This window comes from Hordeum vulgare, chromosome 4H, assembly GCF_904849725.1.
Source record: "Hordeum vulgare subsp. vulgare chromosome 4H, MorexV3_pseudomolecules_assembly, whole genome shotgun sequence".
NCBI classification, from domain to species: Eukaryota; Viridiplantae; Streptophyta; class Magnoliopsida; order Poales; family Poaceae; genus Hordeum; species Hordeum vulgare.
Window position 1 is genome coordinate 98,642,986 of NC_058521.1, and position 24,165 is coordinate 98,667,150.

The 24,165-nt window shown below is 41.8% G+C and overlaps 18 non-coding genes and 6 pseudogenes across 18 annotated transcripts; all 24 read right to left on the reverse strand.

Annotated features, from left to right (window-relative positions):
* Positions 1-240: 240 nt before the first annotated feature.
* On the reverse strand, positions 241-359 carry LOC123451449. Its single transcript, XR_006632324.1, has one exon. It is a non-coding gene; the product is annotated as a 5S ribosomal RNA (ribosomal RNA).
* Positions 360-921: 562 nt separating this feature from the next.
* Positions 922-1,040, reverse strand: LOC123451456. The gene has a single exon (XR_006632330.1). It is a non-coding gene; the product is annotated as a 5S ribosomal RNA (ribosomal RNA).
* Positions 1,041-1,347: 307 nt separating this feature from the next.
* LOC123451453 lies at positions 1,348-1,466 on the reverse strand. Its single transcript, XR_006632327.1, has one exon. It is a non-coding gene; the product is annotated as a 5S ribosomal RNA (ribosomal RNA).
* Positions 1,467-1,780: 314 nt separating this feature from the next.
* LOC123451418 lies at positions 1,781-1,899 on the reverse strand. Its single transcript, XR_006632294.1, has one exon. It is a non-coding gene; the product is annotated as a 5S ribosomal RNA (ribosomal RNA).
* A 218-nt stretch (positions 1,900-2,117) lies between these two features.
* Positions 2,118-2,236, reverse strand: LOC123451486 (annotated as a pseudogene).
* A 309-nt stretch (positions 2,237-2,545) lies between these two features.
* LOC123451455 lies at positions 2,546-2,664 on the reverse strand. The gene has a single exon (XR_006632329.1). It is a non-coding gene; the product is annotated as a 5S ribosomal RNA (ribosomal RNA).
* A 536-nt stretch (positions 2,665-3,200) lies between these two features.
* Positions 3,201-3,319, reverse strand: LOC123451423. The gene has a single exon (XR_006632297.1). It is a non-coding gene; the product is annotated as a 5S ribosomal RNA (ribosomal RNA).
* A 153-nt stretch (positions 3,320-3,472) lies between these two features.
* LOC123451408 lies at positions 3,473-3,591 on the reverse strand. The gene has a single exon (XR_006632286.1). It is a non-coding gene; the product is annotated as a 5S ribosomal RNA (ribosomal RNA).
* Positions 3,592-11,979: 8,388 nt separating this feature from the next.
* LOC123451468 lies at positions 11,980-12,098 on the reverse strand. The gene has a single exon (XR_006632339.1). It is a non-coding gene; the product is annotated as a 5S ribosomal RNA (ribosomal RNA).
* A 309-nt stretch (positions 12,099-12,407) lies between these two features.
* LOC123451477 lies at positions 12,408-12,517 on the reverse strand (annotated as a pseudogene).
* A 308-nt stretch (positions 12,518-12,825) lies between these two features.
* On the reverse strand, positions 12,826-12,925 carry LOC123451485 (annotated as a pseudogene).
* A 516-nt stretch (positions 12,926-13,441) lies between these two features.
* LOC123451446 lies at positions 13,442-13,560 on the reverse strand. Its single transcript, XR_006632321.1, has one exon. It is a non-coding gene; the product is annotated as a 5S ribosomal RNA (ribosomal RNA).
* Positions 13,561-15,394: 1,834 nt separating this feature from the next.
* Positions 15,395-15,512, reverse strand: LOC123451458. Its single transcript, XR_006632332.1, has one exon. It is a non-coding gene; the product is annotated as a 5S ribosomal RNA (ribosomal RNA).
* Positions 15,513-15,820: 308 nt separating this feature from the next.
* Positions 15,821-15,939, reverse strand: LOC123451443. The gene has a single exon (XR_006632318.1). It is a non-coding gene; the product is annotated as a 5S ribosomal RNA (ribosomal RNA).
* A 4,631-nt stretch (positions 15,940-20,570) lies between these two features.
* LOC123451470 lies at positions 20,571-20,689 on the reverse strand. Its single transcript, XR_006632341.1, has one exon. It is a non-coding gene; the product is annotated as a 5S ribosomal RNA (ribosomal RNA).
* A 304-nt stretch (positions 20,690-20,993) lies between these two features.
* On the reverse strand, positions 20,994-21,112 carry LOC123451469. Its single transcript, XR_006632340.1, has one exon. It is a non-coding gene; the product is annotated as a 5S ribosomal RNA (ribosomal RNA).
* A 309-nt stretch (positions 21,113-21,421) lies between these two features.
* On the reverse strand, positions 21,422-21,540 carry LOC123451478 (annotated as a pseudogene).
* A 257-nt stretch (positions 21,541-21,797) lies between these two features.
* Positions 21,798-21,916, reverse strand: LOC123451409. Its single transcript, XR_006632287.1, has one exon. It is a non-coding gene; the product is annotated as a 5S ribosomal RNA (ribosomal RNA).
* A 292-nt stretch (positions 21,917-22,208) lies between these two features.
* LOC123451480 lies at positions 22,209-22,327 on the reverse strand (annotated as a pseudogene).
* A 133-nt stretch (positions 22,328-22,460) lies between these two features.
* Positions 22,461-22,579, reverse strand: LOC123451442. The gene has a single exon (XR_006632317.1). It is a non-coding gene; the product is annotated as a 5S ribosomal RNA (ribosomal RNA).
* Positions 22,580-22,888: 309 nt separating this feature from the next.
* Positions 22,889-23,007, reverse strand: LOC123451430. Its single transcript, XR_006632306.1, has one exon. It is a non-coding gene; the product is annotated as a 5S ribosomal RNA (ribosomal RNA).
* A 168-nt stretch (positions 23,008-23,175) lies between these two features.
* LOC123451476 lies at positions 23,176-23,294 on the reverse strand (annotated as a pseudogene).
* A 308-nt stretch (positions 23,295-23,602) lies between these two features.
* On the reverse strand, positions 23,603-23,721 carry LOC123451371. The gene has a single exon (XR_006632253.1). It is a non-coding gene; the product is annotated as a 5S ribosomal RNA (ribosomal RNA).
* A 309-nt stretch (positions 23,722-24,030) lies between these two features.
* On the reverse strand, positions 24,031-24,149 carry LOC123451344. Its single transcript, XR_006632227.1, has one exon. It is a non-coding gene; the product is annotated as a 5S ribosomal RNA (ribosomal RNA).
* Positions 24,150-24,165: the final 16 nt, after the last annotated feature.

Consider the following 24,165-nt stretch of genomic DNA (forward strand, 5'->3'; position numbering starts at 1 on the left):
CGGAGACGAGTTTAACACAAGCATTTCACCCCTCCCTCCCTACCTCAACAACACGAGCTCCACCACGACCTTTCTGTCTTTTCCGACCACACTTGAAACCCAACGACGCAGCCCCTAGACGCGTGAACAATGACCCGCAAGCTAAAACATATCACAAACATTAAAAATAAGAAAATGGGTTTCATATAGATCACGGACCCCCGTCATCCTTGTCACGTGGCGCCAAAATATTTCAAAAGGGGAATGCAACACGAGGATTTCCCAGGAGGTCAGCCATCCTAGGACTACTCTCGCCCAAGCACGCTTAACTTTGGAGTTTTGATGGTATCCGGTACTTTAGTGCTGGTATGATTGCATCCAACATGCTACTATCTATTGGTTCCTTATGCTTGCCCCTCCCATGTCCATTGCCACGTTTGCCTCGACAACGTAGACGAGTTTACAACAAGAATTTCACCCCTCCCTCCCTAGCTCAAAAACACGAGCACCATCGCGACCTCTCTGGCTTTTCCGACCACGAGGTTACACATCCTAGTACTACTCTCGCCCAAGCATGCTTAACTTCAGAATTCTGATGGGATCCGGTGCTTTAGTGCTGGTATGATCGCATCCGACATGCTACTGTCTATTGGTTCCTTATGCTTTCCCCTCCCATGTCCATTTTCGCATTTGCCTCGAGAACGGAGACCAGTTTAACACAAGAATTTCACCCCTACCTCCCTTCCTCAACAACACGAGCACCAGCACGACCTCTCTGTCTTTCCCGACCACGCTTGAAACCTAACGACGCCACCCCTACACGCGTGAACAATGAGCCGCAAGCTAAAACATATCACAAACGTTAAAAATACGAAAACAGGTTTCATATAGATCACGGACCCGCGTCATCCTTGTCACGTGGTGCAAAAATATTTCAAAAGGGGAATGCAACACGAGGACTTCCCACCAGGTCACCCATCCTAGGACTACTCTCGCCCAAGCACACTTAACTTCGGAGTGTTTATGGGATCCGGTGCTTTAGTGCTGGTGTGATTGCATCCAACATGCTACTATCTATTGGTTCCTTATGCTTGCCCTCCCATGTCCATTGCCACGATTGCCTTGACAACGTAGACAAGTTTACTACAAGAATTTCACCCCTCCCTACCTACCTCAACAACACGAGAACCACCACGACCTCTCTGTCTTTTCCGACCACGCTTGACAACCAATGAGGCCGCCCCTAGACGCGTGAACAATAAGCCGCAAGTTAAAACATATCACGAACGTCAAAAAAAGAAAACTGGTTTCTTATAGATCACGTACACGCGTCATCCTTGTCACGTGGCGCAAAAATATTTCAAAATGGGAATGCACCACGCGGACTTCCCAGAAGGTCACCCATCATAGTACTACTCTCGTCCAAGCACGCTTAACTTCAAAGTTCTGATGGGATCCGGTGCTTTACTGCTGGTATGACCGCATCAGACATCGGACATGCTACTATCTATTGGTTCCTTATGCTTGCACCTCCCATGTCCATTGCACGTTTGCCTCGACAACGAAGAAGGGCTTAACAAAAGAGTTTCACCCCTACCTCCCTACCTCAACAACACGAAAACCACGACGACCTCTCTGTTTTTTCCGACCACGCTTGACACCTAGCGACGCCGCCCCTTAACGCGTGAACTATGAGCCGCAAGCTAAAACATATCACAAACGTCAAAAATAAGAAAACGGGTTTCATATAGATCACGGACCCGCGTCATCCTTGTCACGTGGCACAAAAAAATTCAAATGGGGAATGCAACACTAGGACTTCCCAGGAGGTCACCCATCCTAGTACTATTCTAGTCCAAGCACGCTTAACTTCGGAGTTTTGATTGGATCCGGTGCTTTAGTGCTGGTATGATCGCACCCAACATGCTACTATCTATTGGTTCCTTATGCTTGCCCCTCCCATGTCCATTGCCACGTTTCCCTCGACAACGTAGACGAGTTTCACACAAGAATTTCAGCCCTCCCTCCCGACCTCAACAACACGAGCACCACCATGACCTATTTGTCTTTTCCGACCACGCTTGACACCAAACGACGCCGCCCCTAGACGCGTGAACAATAAGCAATATTTCAAAAGGGGAATGAAACACGAGGACTTACCAGGAGCTCATCCATCCTAGTACTACTCTCACCCAAGCACGCGTATCTTTGGAGTTCTTATGGGATCTGGTGCTTTAGTGATGGTATAATTGTATCCGACATGCTACTATTTGTTGGTTTCTTATGCTTGCCCCTCTCATGTCCATTGCCACGTTTGCCTCGACAACGTAGACGAGTTTAACACAAGAATTTCACCTCTCCCTCCTTACCTCAACAACACAAGGACCACAACGACCTCTCTGTTTTTTCCGTCCATTATTGACACCCATAGACAACGCCCCTAGATGCGTGAACTATGAGCCGCAAGCTAAAACCTATCACAAACGTCAAAAATAAGAAAACGGGTTTCATATAGATCATGGACCCGCGTCATCCTTCTCACGTGGTGCAAAAATATTTCAAAAGGGGAATGCCACACGAGGACTTCCTAGAAGGTCCCCCATCCTAGTACTTCTCTCGTCCAAGCACGCTTAACTTCAGAGTTTTGATGTGATCCGGTGCTTTAGTGCTGGTATGATCGCATCCGACATGCTACTATCTATTGGTTCCTTATGCTTTCCCCTCCCATGTCCATTGTCGCATTTGCCTCGAGAACGGAGACGAGCTTAACACAAGAATTTCACCCCTCCCTCCCTACCTCAACAACACGAGCACCACCACGACCTCTCTGTCTTTTCCGACCACACTTGAAACCCAACGACGCCGCCCATAGACGCGTGAACAATGAGCCGCACGCTATTATGATCGCATCGAACATGCTACTATATATTGGTTCTTTATGCTTTCCCCTCCCATGTCCATTGCCTAGTTTGCCTCGACAACGTGGACGACTTTAACACAAGAATTTCCCCCCTCCCTCCCTACCTCAACAACACGACCACCACCACAAACTCTCTGTCTTTTCCGACCACGCTTGACACCCAAGGACGCCGCTCCTAGACGCGTGAACAATGAGCCGCAAACTAAAACATATCACGAACGTCAAAAATAAGAAAACGGGTTTCATATATATCACGGGCCCGCGTCATCCTTGTCACGTGGCGTAAAAATATTTTAAAAGGGGAATGCAACACGAGGACTTCCCATGAGGTCACCCATCCTAGTACTACTCTCGCCCAAGCACACTTAACTTCACAGTTCTGATAGGATCCGGTGCTTTAGTGCTGGTATGATCGCATCCGACATGCTACTATCTATTGGTTCCTTATGCTTGCCCCTCCCATGTCCATTGCCACGTTTCCCTCGACAATGTAGATGACTTTAACACAAGAATTTCCCCCCTCCCTCCCTACCTCAACAACAAGAGCACCACCACGACCAATATTTCAAAAGGGGAATGCAACACGAGGAATTCCCAGTAGGTCAGCCATCCTAGTACTACTCTCGCCCAAGCACGCTTAACTTCAGAGTTTTGATGGGATCCGGTGCTTTAGTGCTGGTATGATCGCATCCGACAAGCTACTATTTATTGGTTCCTTATGCTTGCCCCTCCCATGTCCATTTCCACGTTTGCCTCGACTTAGTAGACGACTTTAACACAAGAATTTCACCCTTCCTCCCTACCTCAACAACACGAGCACCACCACGACCTCTCTGTCTTTTTCCACCATGCTTGACCACGACGTCGCCCCTAGACGCGTAAACAATGAGCCGCAAGCTAAAACATATCACAAACGTCAAAGATAAGAAAATGGGTTTCATATAGATCACTGATACGTCTCCAACGTATCTACATATCTTGTCAAACTTTGGATGTTTTGCATGCCTTTTATATATTTTTTGGGACTAACTTATTTACTCAGTGCCAAGTGTCAGTTCCTGTTTTTCCATGTTTTTGACCCCTTTCGGAGGAGATTTTGAAACGGAGTCCAAACAGCAGAAGATCCCCGAAAAGATTTTTTCTTGAACGGAAGAAGATCGGGAAGCTTGAGAGCCAAGGCAGGGGAGCCTCAGGGGCCCCACAAGCCCCCACCCCGCGGTTAGGGGGGTAGGCTGCAGCCCACAGGCTTGTGGCCCCCTGAGCGCCCCCTGACCTAGGGGTTGCGCCTATAAATTCCCTAAAAATCCCAAAAAAATCACGAGATCATCGAAAGTACTACTCCGCCGCCGCAAGCTTCTGTCTCCGCAAGATCCCATCTGGGGCACGCTATGGTGCCCTGCCGGAGAGGGGATTCGGATACGGAGGGCTTCTTCATCAACACCATGACCTCTCCGATGATGCGTGAGTAGTTCACCATAGACCTATGGGTCCATAGCTAGTAGCTAGATGGATTCTTCTCTCTCTTGTGTCTTCAATACAAAGTTCTCCATGATCTTCATGGAGATCTATCCGATGTAATCTTCTTTTGCGGTGTCTTTGTCAAGATCCGATGAATTGTGGATTTATGATCAGATTATCTATGAATCTTATTTGAGTTTCTTCTGATCTCTCTTATGCATGATTTCATATCCTTGTAATTCTCTTCGAGTTGTGGGTTTTGTTTGGCCAACTAGATCTATGATTCTTGCAATGGGATAAGTTCTTGGTTTTGGGTTCATACCGTGCGGTGACCTCACCCAGTGACAGAAGGGGTAGCGAGGCACGCATCGTGTTGTTGCCATCAAGGGTAAAAAGATGGGGGTTTGATCATTGGTTTGACATTATCCCTCTACATCATGTCATCTTGCTTAAGGCGTTACTCTGTTCGTCATGAACTCAATACACTAGATGCATGCTGGATAGCGGTGGATGTGTGGAGTAATAGTAGTAGATGCAGAAAGTATCGGTCTACTTGTCTCTGACGTGATGCCTATATGTATGATCATTGCCTTAGATATCGTCATGACTTTGCACAGTTCTATCAATTGGTCGACAGTAATTTGTTCACCCACCGTGATATTTGCTATTATGAGAGAAGCCTCTAGTGAACACTATGGCCCCCAGGGTCAACTCCACACCATATTTTCAGCCTTACACTTTTCACGTCGTTGCACTTTCCGCCTTCAGATCTCACTTTGCAAACAATCTTGAAGGGATTGACAACCCCTTTGAAGCGTTGGGTGCAAGCTTGTTTGTGTTTGCGCAGGTACTCTGGACTTGACGAGGCCCTCCTTCTGGATTGATACCTTGGTTCTCAAACTGAGGGAAATACTTACTGCTCCTGTGCTGCATCACCCTTTCCTCTTCAAGGGAAAAACCGACGCAAACCAGAGAAGTAACAAGAAGAATTCCTAGCGCCAAGGAAGGACTTTTGTTGCTGCAGCAGAAGAATTTTTGGCACCGTTGCCGAGGAGGAAGATCTAGTCAAGAACTCATCCAAGTAGGTGTCGCAAACTCATCTCTTGCATTTACTTTGTTTGCCAGTTGCCTCTCGTTTTCCTCTCCTCGGCTTCACCAATTTGCCTTTTTCGTTCACCTTTTTCTCGCCTGCTCTTTGTTCGCTTGGGTGCTTGCTTGCTTGCTGAAGTAACCATGAACGAAAACACCAAACTTTGTGACTTCTCGAATACTAATAATAATTATTTTATTAGTACACCGATTGCTCCCGCCACTAGTTCGGAGTCATACGAAATCAATGTCGCTTTATTGAATCTTGTTATGAAAGAGCAATTCTCTGGCCTTCCTAGTGAAGATGTCGCATCCCATCTCAATAACTTCATTGAGCTTTGCGATATGCAAAAGAAAAATATGTGGATAATGACGTGATTAAATTGAAGCTTTTTCCTTTCTCGTTGCGAGATCGCGCAAAAACTTGGTTTTCTTCTTTGCCCAAAAATAGTATCGATTCTTTGGATAAGTGCAAAGATGCTTATATATCCAAGTATTTTCCACCGGCTAAGATCATCTCTCTTCGTAATGATATCATGAATTTCAAGCAACTTGATCATGAACATGTTGCACAATCTTAGGAGAGAATTAAATTAATGATTAGAAATTGTCCCGCTCATGGCTTGAGTCTTTGGATGATTATTCAAATTTTTTACGCTGGCTTGAATTTCGCTTCTAGAAATATCTTGGACTCCGCCTCAGGTGGAACGTTCATGGAAATCACGTTAGGGGAAGCTACAAAGCTCTTAGACAACATCATGACAAACTACTCTGAGTGGCACACTGAAAGATCACCTACTAGTAAGAAGGTACACGCTATAGAAGAAATTAACTCGTTAAGTGCTGAGATGGATGAGTTAATGAATTTGGTTGCTAGTAGAAGTACTCCTTTGGATCCTAATGATATGCCCTTGTCTTCTTTCATTGAGAGTAGCAACTCTAGGTTGGACGTTAATTTTGTTGGTAGGAATAACTTTGGCAACAACAATGCTTTTAGAGGAAACAATGTTACTAGGCCTTTTCCTAGTAACTCCTCTAATAACTTTGGCAACTCCTACAACAACACTCATGGAAATTACAATAGATTACCCTCTGATCTAGAGAGTAGTATCAAAGAGTTCATCAACTCTCAAAAGATTTTCAATGCGTCGATAGAGGAAAACTACTCAAAATTGACGATTTGGCTAAGAGCGTTGATAGAATTTCTACTGATGTTGATGCTTTGAAAGTTAGATGTGCTCCTCCGAAAATCAACATGGATGAAACTTTGAAAGATGTGCGTGTTTCCATGATTGAGAGCCAAGAAAGAACCGCCCAAATTCGTGCTAGACATGAATGGCTTAAAAAGGCATGTTCTCGTGATGAGAATCACGAAGATCTTAAAGTGCTTGGTGTGACTCCCATTGAACCTTTGTTTTCTTGTGTCAAACCTAATGATTATGGGGCTGGATATGAATCCACTTTCGTTGAAAAGTGCCCCAATGATTCGGAGTCCATCTATCGTGATGCTAAAAGCATTAAAACTGGAGTAGAACATGTTAAAACTTTGAGTAGTAATGAAATTACTACCGTGGATTTCAAGGAATTCAATTATGATAGTTGCTCCTCGATTGAATGCATTTCCTTGATGCAATCCATTTGGAACTCTCCACACGCTTATAGCCAAAACAAGGCCTTTACCGATCATATCGTCGAAGCTATGATAAAACCTCTTGAAGAGAAACTTGGATTGGAAGTCTCTATCCCTAGAAAGCTTCATGATGAGTGGGAACCTACCATCAAAATCAAAATCAAAAACTATGAGTGCAATGCTTTGTGTGATTTGGGTGCTAGTGTTTCTGCGATTCCAAAGTCTTTATGTGATGTTCTCGGTTTTAATGAGATTGAAGAGTGTTCTCTTAATTTGCATCTTGCTGATTCTACTGTCAAGAAACCCATGGGAAGGATCAATGATGTTCTTATTATTGCAAATAGGAACTATGTACCCGTGGATTTCATTGTGCTTGACATTGATTACAATCCTACATACCCTATTATTCTTGGTAGACCTTTCCTAAGGACTATCGGTGTTATCATCGATATGAAGGAAGGGAATATTAGATTTCAATTTCCTTTAAGGAAGGGCATGGAACACTTTCCTAGAAAGAAAATAAGATTGCCTTATGAATCCATGATGAGGGACACTTCTGATTTGAACACCAAAGACGACGATACTTGATTCTATCGTTTTTATGCCTAGCTCAGGGCGTTAAACAATATCGCTTGTTGGGAGGCAACCCAATGAAGTTATCTTTTTCTTTCTGTTTTGTTGTTTCCACACTTTCATAATTCTGTTGTGATTGTGTTTTTTGTGTTTCTTTTTGTGTTTGAGCCAAGCAAAGCCTTTATGACTAGTCTTGGTAATGGTTGTTTGATCTTGCTAGAAAAAGACAGAAACTTTTTGCTCACAAGATGATTTTTCATTTTTATTTACAAAGAGCTTTTGAGTTGATTCTTTTTGCTGCTGATTGATATGCTTTTTTCCCAGACCGTTGTAATTGTTCAGATTTTGTGAGGTAACAGAAGTATACAAAGTATACAGATTGCTACAGACTGGTCTGTTTTTGACAGGTTCTGTTTTTGTTGAGTTGGTTTCTTGTTTTGATGATACTATGGTTAGTATCGGGGGGTACTAGCCATGGAAAAGTGAGAATACAGTAGCCCAATACCAATATAGATGGAGTTCAAGTTTGCAACAGTAACAAAAGAAGTGGTAGTTTGTTTTCTTGTGCTAATGTTATCACGAGTTTCTGTTTAAGTTTTGTCTTGTGAAGATTTCAAGTTTTGGGTGATGTTCTCATGGACAAAGAGATAAGGAGTGGAAAGATCTCAAGCTGGGGGATGCCCAAGGCATCCCAAGTCAAATTCAAGGACACCAAAAAGCCTAAGCTTGGGGATGCCCCGGGAAGGCATCCCCTCTTTCGTCTTCAATCCACCGGTAACATTACTTGGAGCTATATTTTTATTCACCACATGATATGAGTTTTTGCTTGGAGCGTCTTGTATCGTAGGGGTCTTTTCCTTTTGTTGTGTCACAATCATCCTTGCTGCACACCTTTTTGATAGAGAGAGACATGCACTCATTGTGATTTTTGCTAGAATGCTCATAGTGCTTCACTTATATCTTTTGAGCTAGCTACTTTTGCTCTATGTGCTTCACTTATATCTTTTAGAGCACAGTGGTGCGTGATTTGGTAGTTGGCTTATGCTATGAAAGTAGTCCCAAAAGTGATAGATACCCAAAGAGGATGCAAAAAGCTCCATCTTCATATGCATTGAGTAGAAAGAGAAGTTTTGATTCCTCTCAAATAGTTTTGAGACACGGATTTGGTAATATTAAGAGTTATGTTAGTAGGGTGTTGTGAATCTAGAAATACTTGTGTTGAAGTTAGTGATTCCCGTAGCATGCACGTATGGTGAACCGCTATGTGAGGAAGTCAGAGCATAATTGATCTATTGATTGTCATCCTTTGTGTTGAGGTCGGGATCGCGCGATGGTTTACACCTACCAACCCTTCCCCTCGGAGCATGCGTTTAATACTTTGTTTTGATTACTAATAAAAACTTTCGCAACAAGTATGTGAGTTCTTCATGACTAATGTGAGCCCATGGTATAGATGCACCTTCACCTTCCACCATTGCTAGCCTCTCTGGTGCCGCGCAATTCTCGCCGGTGCACAAACCCACCAAATTCCTTCCTAAAACAGCCGCCATATCTACCTACTATGGCATTTTCATAGCCATTCCGAGATATATTGCCATGCAACTCCCACCGTTCCGTCTCATGACTTGTGATGTCACTCTCATATTGCCATTGCATGATCGTAAGATAGCTAGCGAGATGTTTCAACATCGTACGCCATGCTAGATCGTTGCACATCCCGGTACACTGCCGGAGGCATTTCCTATGAAGTCATCATCATTGTGATCTTTGAGCTGTGAGTAAATAAAAGTGTGATGATCATCATTATTAGAGCATTGTCCCATGTGAGGAAATAAAAAAGAGGCCAAAGAGCCCAAATACAAAAAACAAAAAACAAAAAAAAAAGAATAGAAAAGAAAAAAAAGAGTCCTAAGAGCCCAAATGAAAAAAGAGAAAAGAGAGAAAAAGAGAGAAGGGACAATGCTACTATCTTTTTCGACACTTGTGCTTCATGATAGCACCATGTTCTTCATGATTGAGAGCTTCTTGCTTTGTCACTACCATATGCTAGTGGGAATCTTCATTATATAACTTGTCTTGTATATTCCAATGATGGGCTTCCTCAAAATTGCCCTAGGTCTTCGTGAGCAAGCAAGTTGGATGCACACCCACTAGTTTTCCTTTTGAGCTTTCACATAATTATAGCTCTAGTGCATCTCTTGTATGGCAATCCCTACTCATTCACATTGATATCTATTAATGGGCATCTCCATAGCCTTTTGATACGCCGAGTCAATGTGTCCATCTCCTCCTTTTTGTCTCACAACCACCACCACACTCTATTCCACCTATAGTGCTATATCCATGGCTCGCGCTTATGTATTGCGTGATAGTTATAAAAAGTTTGAGAAAGTAAGAGTGCGAAAACAATTACTTGGCCAATACCGGGGTTGTGCATTATGTACATTAGTTGTGTGAGGATGATGGAGCATAGCCAGACTATATGATTTTGTAGGGATAACTTTCTTTGGCCTTGTTATTTTGAAAGTTCACGATTACTTTGCTAGTTTGCTTGAAGTATTATTGTTTTCATGTCAATAGCAAACTATTGTTTTGAATCTTACGGATCTGAACATTCATGCCACGTGAAAGAAGTTGCAAAGAACAACTATGCTAGGTAGCATTCCACATCAAAAAATCATTATTTATCACTTCCCTACTCGAGGACGAGCAGGAGTTAAGCTTGGGGATGCTTTATACGTCTCCAACGTATCTATAATTTTTTATGGTTTCGTGCTATTATCTTATCAAACTTTGGATGTTTTGGATGCCTTATATATATTTTTTGGGACTAACTTATTAACTCAACGCCAAGTGCCAGTTCATGTTTTTTCCATGTTTTTGACCCCTTTCAGAGGAGATTTCAAAACGGAAGAAAATCCCTGAAAAGATTTTTTCTGGAACGGAAGAAGATCGGGAAGCTTGAGAGCCAAGGCAGGGGAGCCTTAGGGGCCCCAGAAGCCCCCACCCCATGGCCAGGGGGTAGGTCGTGGCCCACAGACTTGTGGGCCCCCTGAGCGCCCCCTGACCTAGGGGTTGGGCCTATAAATTCCCTAAAAATCCCAAAAAAATCAGGAGATCATCGAAAGTACTTTTCCGCCGCCGCAAGCTTCTGTCTCTCCGTGATCCCATCTGGGGCACGTTCTGGTGCCCTGCCGGAGGGGGCATTCGGATACGGAGGGCTTCTTCATCAACACCATGACATCTCCGATGAGGCGTGAGTAGTTCACCATAGACCTACGGGTCCATAGATAGTAGCTAGATGGCTTCTTCTCTCTCTTGGATCTTCAATACAAAGTTCTCCATGATCTTCATGGAGATCTATCCGATGTAATCTTCTTTTGCGGTGTGTTTGTCGAGATCCGATGAACTGTGGATTTATGATCAGATTATCTATGAATCTTATTTGAGTTTCTTCTGATCTCTCTTATGCATGATTTCATATCCTTGTAATTCTCTTCGAGTTGTGGGTTTTGTCTGGCCAACTGGATCTATGATTCGTGCAATGGTCGAAGTGCTTGGTTTTGGGTTCATACCGTGCGGTGACCTCACCCAGTGACAGAAGGGGTAGCGAGGCACGCATCGTGTTGTTGCCATCAAGGGTAAAAAGATGGGGTTTTCATCATTGGTTTGAGATTATCCCTCTACATCATGTCATCTTGCTTAAGGCGTTACTCTGTTCTTCATGAACTCAATACACTAGATGCATGCTGGATAGCGGTCGATGTGTGGAGTAATAGTAGTAGATGCAGAAAGTATCGGTCTACTTGTCTCGGACGTGATGCCTATATGTATGATCATTGCCTTAGATATCGTCATGACTTTGCGCGGTTCTATCAATTCCTCGACAGTAATTTGTTCACCCACCGTGATATTCGCTATTATGAGAGAAGCCTCTAGTGAACACTATGGCCCCCAGGGTCTACTCCACACCATATTTTCAGCCTTACACTTTTCACTTCGTTGCACTTTTCGCCTTCAGATCTCACTTTGCAAACAATCTTGAAGGGATTGACAACCCCTTTGAAGCGTTGGGTGCAAGCTTATTTGTGTTTGCGCAGGTACTCTGGACTTGACGAGGCCCTCCTTCTGGATCGATACCTTGGTTCTCAAACTGAGGGAAATACTTACTGCTCCTGTGCTGCATCACCCTTTCCTCTTAAAGAGAAAAACCGACACAAACCTGAGAAGTAACAAGAAGAATTCCTAGCGCCAAGGAAGGACTTTTGTTGCCGCAGCAATCATGGACCCGCATCATCCTTGTCATGTGGCGCAAAAATATTTCAAAAGGGGAATGCAACACGAGGACTTCCCAGCAGGTCACCCATCTTAGTACAGCTCTCGCCCAAGCACGATTAACATCGGAGTTTTGATGGGATCCGGTATTTTAGTGCTGGTATGATCACATCTGACATGCTACTATGTATTGGTTCCTTATGCTTGCCCCTCCCATGTCCATTTCCATGTTTGCCTTGACAACGTAGACGACTTTAACACAAGAATTTCACCCTTCCCTCCCTACCTCAACAACACGAGCACCACCATGACCTCTCTGTCTTTTCCGACCACGCTTGACACCCAACGATGCCGCCCCTAGACGCATGAACAATGAACCGCAAGCTAAAACATATCACAAACGTCAAAGATATGAAAAAGAGTTTCATATAGATCACGGACCCGTGTGATCCTTGTCACGTGGCGCAAAAATATTTCAAAAGGGGAATGCAACACGAGGACTTCCGAGGAGGTCACCCATCCTAGTACTACTCTCGCCCAAGCACGCTTAACTTGATGGGATCCAGTGCTTTAGTGCTGGTATGATCGCATCCGACATGCTACTACCTATTGGTTCCTTCTGCTTGCCCCTCCCATGTCCATTGCCATGTTTGCCTCGACAATGTAGACGACTTTAACACAAGGATTTCACCCTCCCTCCCTACCTCAACAACACGAGAACCACCACGACCTCTCTGTCTTTTCCGACCACGCTTGACACCCAACGACGCCGCCCCTAGACGCGTGAACAATGAGCCGCAAGCTAAAACATATCACAAACGTCAAAGATAAGAAAAAGGGTTTCATATAGATCACGGACCCGCGTCATCCTTGTCACGTGGCGCAAAATAGTTTCAAAAGGGGAATGCAACATGAGGATCTTAGTACTACTCTCGCCCAAGCACGCTTAACTTTGGAGTTCCGATGGGATCCGATGCTTTAGTGCTGGTATGATCGCATCCGACATGCTACTATCTATTGGTTCCTTATGCTTGCCCCTCCCATGTCCATTGTCATGTTTGCCTCGACAATATAGACGACGTTCACACAAGAATTTCACGCCTCCCTCCCTACCTCAACAACACGAGCACCACCACGACCTCTCTATCTTTCCGACCATGCTTGACACCCAACAACGCTGCCCCTAGACGCGTGAACAATGAGCCGCAAGCTAAAACATATCACAAACGTCAAAGATAAGAAAAATGGTTTCCAATAGATCACGGACCCGCGTCATCCTTGTCACGTGGTGCAAAAAAATTCAAAAGGGGAATGCAACACAAGGACAACACGAGCACCACCACGACCTCTCTGTCTTTTCCGACCACGCTTGACTCCCAACTATGCCGCCCCTAGACGTGTGAACAATGAGCCGCAACCTAAAACGTATCACAAACGTCAAAGATAAGAAAAAGGGTTTCCTGTACATCACGGACCCGCGTCATCCTTATCACGTGGCGCAAAAAAAATTCAAAAGGGGAATGCAACACGAGGACTTCTCAGGAGGTCACCCATCCTAGTACTACTCTCGCCTAAGCATGCTTGACTTTGGAGTTCTAATGGGATCCGATGCTTTAGTGCTGGTATGATTGCATCTGACATGCTACTATCTATTGGTTCCTTATGCTTGCCCCTCCCATGTCCATTGCCACGTTTGCCTCGACAATATAGATGATGTTAACACAAGAATTTCACCCCTCCCTCCCTACCTCAATGATACGTCTCCAACGTATCTATAATTTTGATGGTTCCATGCTATTATCTTGTCAACCTTGGATGTTTTATATGCATGAATATGCTATTTTATATCTTTTTTGGGACTAGCCTATTAACTCAGTGCCAATTGCCAGTTTCTGTTTTTCCGTGTTTTTGACCCTTTTTCAGATGGAGTCCAAATGGAATAAAACTTTGCGACGATTTTTTTGGGTCCAAAAGAGACCCCCGAAGGTTTGGAAGAAGGTCAGAAGAGCCATGAGGGAGTCACAAGCCCGGGAGGCGCGACCCCCCTAGGCCGCACCTACCAGGCCTGTGACCTCCTCATGGGCACAACCGACATAATTCCACCGCCATAAACTCCTATAAATTTAGAAACCACCAAAAAGAAACCTAGATCGGGAGTTCCGCCACCGCAAACCTCTGTAGCCACCAAAAACCAATCTGGAGCCTGTTCCGGCACCCTGCCGGAGGGGGAATCCATCTCCGGTGGCCATCTTCATCATCCCGGCGATCTCCATGACGAGGAGGGAGTAGTTCTCCCTCGGGGCTGAGGGTATGTACCAGTAGCTATGTGTTTGATCTCTCTCTCTCGTGTTCTTGAGATGTCTTGATCTCGATGTACCGTGGGCTTTGCTACTATAGTTGGATCTTATGATGTTCTTCCCCCTCTCCCTTCTTGTAATGAATTGAGTTTCCCCTTTGAAGTTATCTTATCGGATTGAGTCTTTGAGAACACTTGATGTATGTCTTGCACGTGTCTATCCACGGTGATCAACTTGCGGGTTTGTGACATTGGGAACCTATGCATATGGGTTGGCACACGTCTGATTCATGTGAGTACTCGATGTATGTTTTGGTGATCAACTTGCGGGTTCGTGACATTGGGAACCTATGCATAGGGGTTGGCACATGTTTTGACTCTCTGGTAGAAACTTTGGGGCACTCTTTGAAGTTCTATGTGTTGCTTGAATAGATGATTCTGAGATTATGTGATGCATATCGTATAATCATGCCCACGGATACTTGAGGCGACAATGGAGTATCTAGGTGACATTAGGGTCTTGGTTGATATGTATCTTAATGTGTTATTCTAGTACGAACTCTATGAAAGATTGAACGGAAACAATAGCTTCGTACTATTTTACTACGGACTCTTGAATAGATCGATCAGAAAGAATAACTTTGTGGTGGTTTCATACCCGACAATAATCTCTTTGTTTGTTCTCCTCTATTAGTGACTTTGGGGTGACTCTTTGTTGCATGTTGAGGGCTAGTTATATGATCCAATTATGTCATCATTGTTGAGATAACTTCACTAGTGAAAGTATGAACCCTAGGCCTTGTTTCCACGCATTGCAATACCGTTCGTGCTCACTTTTGTTACTAGTAACCTTGCTGTTTTTGTAATTTCAGATTACAAAAACCTATATCTACCATCCATATTGCACTTGTATCACCATCTCTTCGCCGAACTAGTGCACCTATACAACTTACCATTGTATTGGGTGTGTTGGGGACACAAGAGACTCTTTGTTATTTGGTTGCAGTGTTTCTTGAGAGAGCCATCTTCATCCTACGCCTCTCGCGGATTGATAAACCTTAGGTCACTCACTTGAGGTAAAATTGCTACTATCCTACAAACCTCTACACTTGGAGGCCCAACAACGTCTACAAGAAGAAGGTTGCGTAGTAGACATCAAAAATATTTCAAAAGGGGAATGCAACACGAGGACTTCCCAGGAGGTCACCCATCCTGGTACTACTCTCGCCCAAGCACGCTTAACTTCAGAGTTGTGATGGGATCCGGTGCTTTGTGCTGGTATGATTGCATATGACAAGCTACTATCTATTGGTTCTTTATGATTGCCCCTCCCGTGTCCATTGCCACGTTTGCCTCGACAACGTAGACGACTTTAACACAAGAATTTCTCCCATCCCTCCCTACCTCAACAACACGAGCACCACCACGACCTCTCTGTCTTTCCCGACCACGCTGACACCCAACAACGCCGCCCCTAGATGCATGAACAATGAGTCGCAAGCTAAAACATATCACAAACGTCAAAGATAAGAAAAAGGGTTTCATATAGATCATAGACCTACGTCATCCTTGTCACGTGGCGCAAAAATATTTTAAAAGGGGAATGCAACACGAGGACTTCCCAGGAGGTCACTCATCCTAGTACTACTCTCGCCCAAGCAAGCTTAACTCTGGAGTTCTTATGGGATCCGGTGCTTTAGTGCTAGTATGATCGCATCCGACATGCTACTAAGTACCTAACCCTAATAACACAAATTTAAATAACACAAAAATAACAAAAATAACCTATTTAACACTAACCTACCTAACCCTAAATTCACCAAATATTCTACAAATAACACTTAAGCATATACAATAGCAAAATTAAGCAATAATCTAAAAACAGTAATTAAGCATCTATGTACGTAGAAATGTCTTCTTCTTCTTCTTCTTCTTCTTCTTCTTCTTTCTTATTTTCTTCTCCGCTTCTTCTTCTCCTATTTTTCTTCAAATTCTCTTCTTCTACTTCTCCGCTTCTTCTATTTTTCCTCTTCTTCTCCTCTCCTCCTCTTCTTATTCTCCTTTTTCTTCTTTTCTTCTCCTCCTCTTCTTATTTTCCTTTTTCCTAATCTTATTTTCTTATTTTTGTTCATCTTTCTTCTTCTTGTAACCCTAACCTAATTCTAAATATTACTAACCCTAATAATCGAGCACAAACCTAATAACAATAGGAACTAAATGACAAAAAAAATCTTTTCTTCTTTTCTTCTCCTTTTTCTTCTTTTCTTCTCCGTTTTCTTCTTTTCTTCTCCTTTTTCTTCTTTTCTTTTCCGTTTTCTTCTTTCCTTCTCTTTTTTCTTCTTTTCTTCTCCTTTTTCTTCTTTTCTTCTCCTCCTCACCAGCACGACGGCGGCGGTGGCGTCGCCGTCGGCAGGCACGACGGCAGGGCGACGACGAGGAGGACGGTAGGGCGACGGCGACGGCGGGCAGCCTGGCCGCGTCGAGGAGATCGTCCGTTGCCGCGCCGGGCAGGAGAGGCGAGCGAGAGGAAGAAGAGAACGAAATGGCGTTTGGATTAGGATTTTCGTCCGCGCCGTATATATAGTAGGATCTTTAGTCCCGGTTCGGGGCTCGAACCGGGACTAAAGACACCCTTTAGTCCCGGGTGGAGCCACGACCCGAGACTAAAGACCCTTTTTCGGCAGACCAAAAGGCGGGAAGCATGGGCCTTTAGTCCCGGGTCGGGGCTCGAGCCGGGACTAAAGACACCCTTTAGTCCCGGGTCTAGCCACGACCCGGGGCTAAAGACCACTTTTCGGCAGGCGGCAGGCGAGGGGCTTTAGTCCCGGGTCGTGGCTCCTCCCGGGACTAAAGCCCCTCCGCTGACTGCACGATAAGTTTAGTCCCACCTCGCCCAGCGAGGGGCACTGACAATAGTTTATAAGCCCCGTCGCAGCATCTCCATCAAGCTCCTCTCTAAAGCAGGCTTACGGGCCTAAACATACTGTAAATTTAAAAATTGAAACTATATTTGAAATTATGGAGAAAATTCAATAAATTCTCATATAGTTTCAATTTTTTTCTATTTTCAAAATTAATTATTTTGACTATCCAAACTATTAACTATTTTGTTATTTTCAATTAAAAACTATGTTTATTAAAATTCTTTTTGCATATTTGAGAATTTGACAAAACTATGAAAATGAAAAGTGTTTGAAATTAAATAAATAATTCAAAACTATTTTCTATTTTCAAAATTAATTATTTTGACTATCCAAACTATTAACTATTTTGTTATTTTCAATTAAAAACTATGTTTATTAGAATTCGTTTTGCATATTTGAGAATTTGACAAAACTATGATAATGAAAAGTGTTTGAAATTGAATAAATAATTCAAAACTATTTTCCATTTTCAAAATTAATTATTTTGACTATCCAAACTATTAACTATTTTGTTATTTTCAATTAAAAACTATGTTTATTAAAATTCTTTTTGCATATTTGAGAATTTGACAAAACTATGATAATGAAAAGTGTTTGAAATTGAATAAATAATACTAAAGTATTTTCTATTTTCAAAATTAATTATTTTCACTATCCAAACTATTAACTATTTTGTTATTTTCAATTAAAAACTATGTTTATTAAAATTCTTTTTGCATATTTGAGAATTTGACAAAACTATGATAATGAAAAGTGTTTCAAATTGAATAAATAATTCAAAACTATTTTCTATTTTCAAAATTAATTATTTTGACTATCCAAACTATTAACTATTTTGTTATTTTCAATTAAAAACTATGTTTATTAAAATTCTTTTTGCATATTTGAGAATTTGACAAAACTATGATAATGAAAAGTGTTTGAAATTGAATAAATAATTCAAAACTATTTTCAATTTTATAAATTAATTATTTTGACTATCCAAACTATTAATTATTTTGTTATTTTCAATTAAAAACTATGTTTATTAAAATTCTTTTTGCATATTTGAGAATTTGACAAAACTATGATAATGAAAAGTGTTCGGAATTGAATAAATAATTCAAAAGTATTTTCTATTTTCAAAATTAATTATTTTGACTATCCAAACTATTAACTATTTTTTTATTTTCAATTAAAAACTATGTTTATTAAAATTCTTTTTGCATATTTGAGAATTTGACAAAACTATGAAAATGAAAAGTGTTTGAAATTAAATAAATAATTCAAAACTATTTTCTATTTTCAAAATTAATTATTTTGACTATCCAAACTATTAACTATTTTGTTATTTTCAATTAAAAACTATGTTTATTAGAATTCGTTTTGCATATTTGAGAATTTGACAAAACTATGATAATGAAAAGTGTTTGAAATTGAATAAATAATTCAAAACTATTTTCCATTTTCAAAATTAATTATTTTGACTATCCAAACTATTAACTATTTTGTTATTTTCAATTAAAAACTATGTTTATTAAAATTCTTTTTGCATATTTGAGAATTTGACAAAACTATGATAATGAAAAGTGTTTGGAATTGAATAAATAATTCAAAAGTATTTTCTATTTTCAAAATTAATTATTTTGACTATCCAAACTATTAACTATTTTTTTATTTTCAATTAAAAACTATGTTTATTAAAATTCTTTTTGCATATTTGAGAATTTGACAAAACTATGAAAATGAAAAGTGTTTGAAATTAAATAAATAATTCAAAACTATTTTCTATTTTCAAAATTAATTATTTTGACTATCCAAACTATTAACTATTTTGTTATTTTCAATTAAAAACTATGTTTATTAGAATTCGTTTTGCATATTTGAGAATTTGACAAAACTATGATAATGAAAAGTGTTTGAAATTGAATAAATAATTCAAAACTATTTTCCATTTTCAAAATTAATTATTTTGACTATCCAAACTATTAACTATTTTGTTATTGTCAATTAAAAACTATGTTTATTAAAATTCTTTTTGCATATTTGAGAATTTGACAAAACTATGATAATGAAAAGTGTTTGAAATTGAATAAATAATACTAAAGTATTTTCTATTTTCAAAATTAATTATTTTCACTATCCAAACTATTAACTATTTTGTTATTTTCAATTAAAAACTATGTTTATTAAAATTCTTTTTGCATATTTGAGAATTTGACAAAACTATGATAATGAAAAGTGTTTCAAATTGAATAAATAATTCAAAACTATTTTCTATTTTCAAAATTAATTATTTTGACTATCCAAACTATTAACTATTTTGTTATTTTCAATTAAAAACTATGTTTATTAAAATTCTTTTTGCATATTTGAGAATTTGACAAAACTATGATAATGAAAAGTGTTTGAAATTGAATAAATAATTCAAAACTATTTTCAATTTTATAAATTAATTATTTTGACTATCCAAACTATTAATTATTTTGTTATTTTCAATTAAAAATTATGTTTATTAAAATTCTTTTTGCATATTTGAGAATTTGACAAAACTATGATAATGAAAAGTGTTTGGAATTGAATAAATAATTCAAAAGTATTTTCTATTTTCAAAATTAATTATTTTGACTATCCAAACTATTAACTATTTTTTTATTTTCAATTAAAAACTATGTTTATTAAAATTCTTTTTGCATATTTGAGAATTTGACAAAACTATGATAATGAAAAGTGTTTCAAATTGAATAAATAATTCAAAACTATTTTCTATTTTCAAAATTAATTTTTTTGACTATCCAAACTATTAACTATTTTGTTATTTTCAATTAAAAACTATGTTTATTAAAATTCTTTTTGCATATTTGAGAATTTGACAAAACTATGATAATGAAAAGTGTTTGAAATTGAATAAATAATTCAAAACTATTTTCTATTTTCAAAATTAATTATTTTGACTATCCAAACTATTATTTGGTATTTTTCGTGCATTTACTTTTTTTTGAGCTAGTTGACCCCTTATGCTTGCCCCTCCCATGTCCATGGCCACGTTTGCCTCGACAACGTGGACGACTTTAACACAAGAATTTCACCCCTCCCTCCGTACCTCAACAACACGAGCACCACCACGACCTCTCTGTCTTTTCCGAGCACGGTTGACACCCAACAACGTCGCCCCTAAACGCGTGAACAACGAGCCGCAAGCTAAAACATATCACAAACGTCAAAGATAAGAAAAATGGTTTCATATAGATCACGGACGCGCGTCATCCTTGTCACGTGGTGCAAAAATATTTCAAAAGGGGAATGCAACACGAGGACTTCCCAGGAGGTCACCCATCCTAGTACTACTCTCGCCCAAGCACGCTCAACTTCGGAGTTCTGATGGCGCGAAAATAGATCACGGACGCGGGTCATCCTTGTCACGTGGCGCAGAAATATTTTAAAAGGGGAATGCAACACGAGGAGTTCCGAGGAGGTCACCAATCCTAGTACTACTCTCGCCCAAGCATGCTTAACTTCGGAGTAATAATGAGATCCGGTGTTTTAGTGCTGGTATGATCGCATCCGACATGCTACTCTCTATTGGTTCCTTATGCTTGCCCCTCGCGTATGCATTGCCACGTTTGCCTCGACAACGAAGACGACTTTAACACAAGAATTTCACCCCTCCCTACCTCAACAACACGAGCACCACCACGACCTCTCTGTCTTTTCCGACCATGCTTGACACCCAACGACGCTGCCCCTAGACGCGTGAACAATGCGCCGGAAGCTAAAACATATCACAAACGTCAAAGATAAGAAAAAGGGTTTCATATAGATCACGGGCGCGCATCATCCTTGTCATATGGCGCAAAAATATTTAAAAGGGGAATGCAACACGAGGACTTCCCAGGAAGCCACCCATCCTAGTACTAGTCTCCCCCAAGCACGCTTAACTTAAGAGTTCTGATGGGATCCGGGGCTTTAGTGCTGGTATGATCGCAACCGACGTGCTACTATCTATTGGTTCCTTAAGCTTGCCCCTCCCATGTCCATTGCCACGTTTGCCTCGACAACGTAGACGACTTTAACACAAGAATTTCACCCCTCCCTCCCTACCTCGAAAACACGAGCACCAACACGACCTCTCTGTCTTTTCCGACCATGCTTGACACCCAAGGACGCCGCCCCTAGACGCGTGAACAATGAGCCACAAGCTAAAACATGTCACAAACGTCGAAGATAAGAAAAAGGGTTTCATATAGATCAAAAACGCGCGTCATCCTTGTCACGTGGCGCAAAAATATTTAAAAAGGGGAATGCAACATGAGGACTTCCCAGGAGGTCACCCATTCTAGTACTACTCATGCCGAAGCACGGTTAACTTCAGAGTTCTGATGGGATTCAGTGCTTTAGTGCTGGTATGATCGTAACCAACGTGCTACTATATATTGGTTCCTTATGCTTGGCCCTTCCATGTCCATTGCCACGTTTGCCTCGACAACGTAGACGACCTTAACACAAGAATTTCACCCCTCCCTACCTACCTCAACAACACAAGCACCACCACGACCTCTCTGTCTTTGCGACCACGCATGACACCCAACAATGCCACCCCTAGACGCGTGAACAATGAGCCACAAGCCAAAATATATCACAAACGTCAAATTAAGAAAAAAATATTTCAAAATGGGAATGCAACACGAGGACTTCCTAGGAGGTCACCCATCCTATTACTACTCTCGCCCAAGCACGCTTAACTTCGGAGTTCTAATGGGATCCGATGCTTTAGTGCTAGTATGATCGCATCCGACATGCTACTATCTATTGGTTCCTTATGCTTGCCCCTCCCATGTCCATTGCCACGTTTTCCTCGACAACATAGACGACTTTAACACAAGAATTTCACCCCTCCCTCCCTACCTCAACAACAGGAGAACCACCACGACCTCTTTGTCGTTTCCAACCACGCTTGACACCCAACGACGCCGCCTAAGCCGCAAGCTAAAACATATCACAAACGTCAAAGATATGAAAAAGGGTTTCATATAGATCACGGACCCGCGTCATCCTTGTCACTTGGCGCAAACATATTTAAAAAGGGGAATGCAACACGAGGACTTCCGAGGAGGTCACCCATCCTAGTACTACTGTCGCACAAGCACGCTTAACTTCGGAGTTCTGATGGGATCTCGTGCTTTAGTGTTGGTCTCAAAGCATCGAAGGTGCTACTATCTATTTGTTCCTTATGCTTGCCCCTCCCATCTCCATTGCCACGTTTGCCTCGACAGTGTAGACGACTATAACACAGGAATTTCACCCCTCCCTCCCTACCTCAAAAAATATTTCAAAAGGGGAATGCAACATGAGAACTTCCTAGGAGGTCACCCATCCTAGTACTACTCTCGCCCAAGCACGCTTAACTTTGGAGTTCTAATGGGATCCGGTGCTTTATTGTTGGTATGATCGCATCCGACATGCTACTATCTATTGGTTCCTTATGCTTGCCCCTCCCATGTCCGTTGCCATGTTTGCCTCGACAACGTAGACGACTTTAACACAAGAATTTCACCCCTCGATCCCTACCTCAACAACACGAGCACCACCACGACCTCTCTGTATTTTCCAACCACGCTTGACACCCAACGACGTCGCCCCTAGACGCGTGAACAATGAGCCGCAAGCTAAAACATATCACAAACGTCAAAGATAATAAAAAGGGTTTCATATAGATCACGGACCCGCGTCATCCTTGTCACGTGGCGCAAAAATATTTCAAAAGGGGAATGCAGCACGAGGACTTCTCAGGAGGTCACCCATCCTAGTACTACTCTCGCCCAAGCACGTTTAACTTCGGAGTTTTGATGAGATCCGCTGCTTTAGTGCTGGTATGATCGCATCCTACATGCTACTATCTATTGGTTCCTTATGCTTGCCCCTCCCATGTCCATTTCCACATTTGCCTCGACAAGTATACGACTGTAACACAAGAATTTAACCCCTCCCTCCCTACCTCAACAACATGAGCACCACCACGACCTCTGTGTCTTTTCCGACCACGCTTTACACCCAACGACGACAGGAGGACTTCCCAGGAGGTCACCTATCCTATTACTACTCTCTCCCAAGCACACTTAACTTCGGAGTTCCGATGGGCTCCGGTGCTTTAGTGCTGGTATGATCGCATCCGACATGCTACTATCTATTGGTTCCTTATGCTTGCCCCTCCCATGTCCATTGCCACGTTTGCCTCGACAACGTAGACGACTTTAACACAAGAATTTCATCCCTCCCCCCCTACCTCAACAACACGAGCACCACCACGACCTCTCTGTCTTTTCCGACCATGCTTGACACCCAACGACGCCGCCCCTAGATGCGTGAAAAATGAGCCGCAAGCTAAAACATATCACAAACGTCAAAGATAATAAAAAGGGTTTCATACAGATCACGGACCCGCGTCATCCTTGTCAAGTGGCGCAAAAAATTTCAAAAGGGGAATGCAACACGAGGACTTCCCAGGAGTTCACCCATCCTAGTACTACTCTCTCCCAAGCACCCTTAACTTCGGAGTTCTAATGGGATCCGGTGCTTTGGTGCTGGTATGATCGCATCCGACATGCTACTATCTATTGGTTCCTTATGCTTGCCGCTCACATGTCCATTGCCACGTTTGCCTCAACAACGTAGACGACTTTAACACAAGAATTTCACCCCTCCCTCCCTACCTCAATAAAACGAGCACCACCACGACCTCTCTGTCTTTTCCGACCACGCTTGACACCCAACGACGCCGCCCCTAGATGCGCGGACAATGAGCCGCAAGCTAAAACATATCACAAACGTCAAAGATAAGAAAAAGGGTTTCATATAGATCATGGACCCACGTCATCCTTGTCACATGGCGCAAAAAAAATTCAAAAGGGGAATGCAACACGAGGACTTCCGAGGAGTTCACCCATCCTAGTACTACTCTCGCCCAAGCACGCTTAACTTCGGAGTTCTGATGGGATCCGGTGCTATAGTGCTGGTATGATCGCATCCAACATACTACTATCTA